This window comes from Toxorhynchites rutilus, chromosome 3 (genome assembly GCF_029784135.1).
Source record: "Toxorhynchites rutilus septentrionalis strain SRP chromosome 3, ASM2978413v1, whole genome shotgun sequence".
NCBI classification, from domain to species: Eukaryota; Metazoa; Arthropoda; class Insecta; order Diptera; family Culicidae; genus Toxorhynchites; species Toxorhynchites rutilus.
The window spans coordinates 289,365,739-289,366,588 of NC_073746.1; positions in this window are offsets into that span (position 1 = coordinate 289,365,739).

The following is an 850-nucleotide window of genomic DNA, read 5'->3' on the forward strand; positions in this document are numbered from 1 at the left end:
CAATAAAAAGAAAACCTAATAATATACAAAAATTTGTAAATTTTTCTACAGCATTACTTACACACATACGATATGAAAAAACACTGATTGTGATGTAGAATAAAAACCATTCGATTGAACCTCCAACAGCTTAATATATTTTATTATTTATATTTGTATTCGAGAAATTCCAAATGAATTCGACAAATGACAAAACATGAGTATTTTTGTTTCAAATAAAAGTTTGTATTCCGTTTGGGTTGGAAGAAATATGAGTTTTCCACAGAAATTGGGTATTTTTTGGCTCAAAACTACATATGAGTCGTACCCAAATACACTGGTGGAAATATATATAACGCCATCCCTGTTAATGTTCCTTTTTGCAAAGTTCTCGATCAAAGATATTTTGTTATTGTATTTTTAGAATCTTAGAACGATTACCTATCATTTGGTTCTGGTCGAGCAATTGAATTAAAGGGCTATGCATAAAGTGTTCGTTTATCTCGTTATTTTGAGGTGGAAATAAATATAACACCACTTTGAAAATAAGTATTTATTCACCTTATTTCCAGTCTAAAATCGAAACAAATGTCATTAGTAGTGTGTTGCTTCGCCTTTCTTCACAATAACCTCTTGCAGCCTCCTTGGCATAGACTGAATGAGGGATTTTACCGTGTTCGGAGTAATTTTAGCCCACTCGTTGATGATAGTTTTTTTCAACTGTCCATTAGTTTCAAATATCTTGCCCTGTGCGAATACATTTGCTGACAAAATTCCCCAAGCATTCTCAATGGGATTTAAGTCCGGACTACACGGTGGCCAATCAAGAACAGGAATGATATGGGCCGTTAGAAAGTTTTTGGTGTTACTC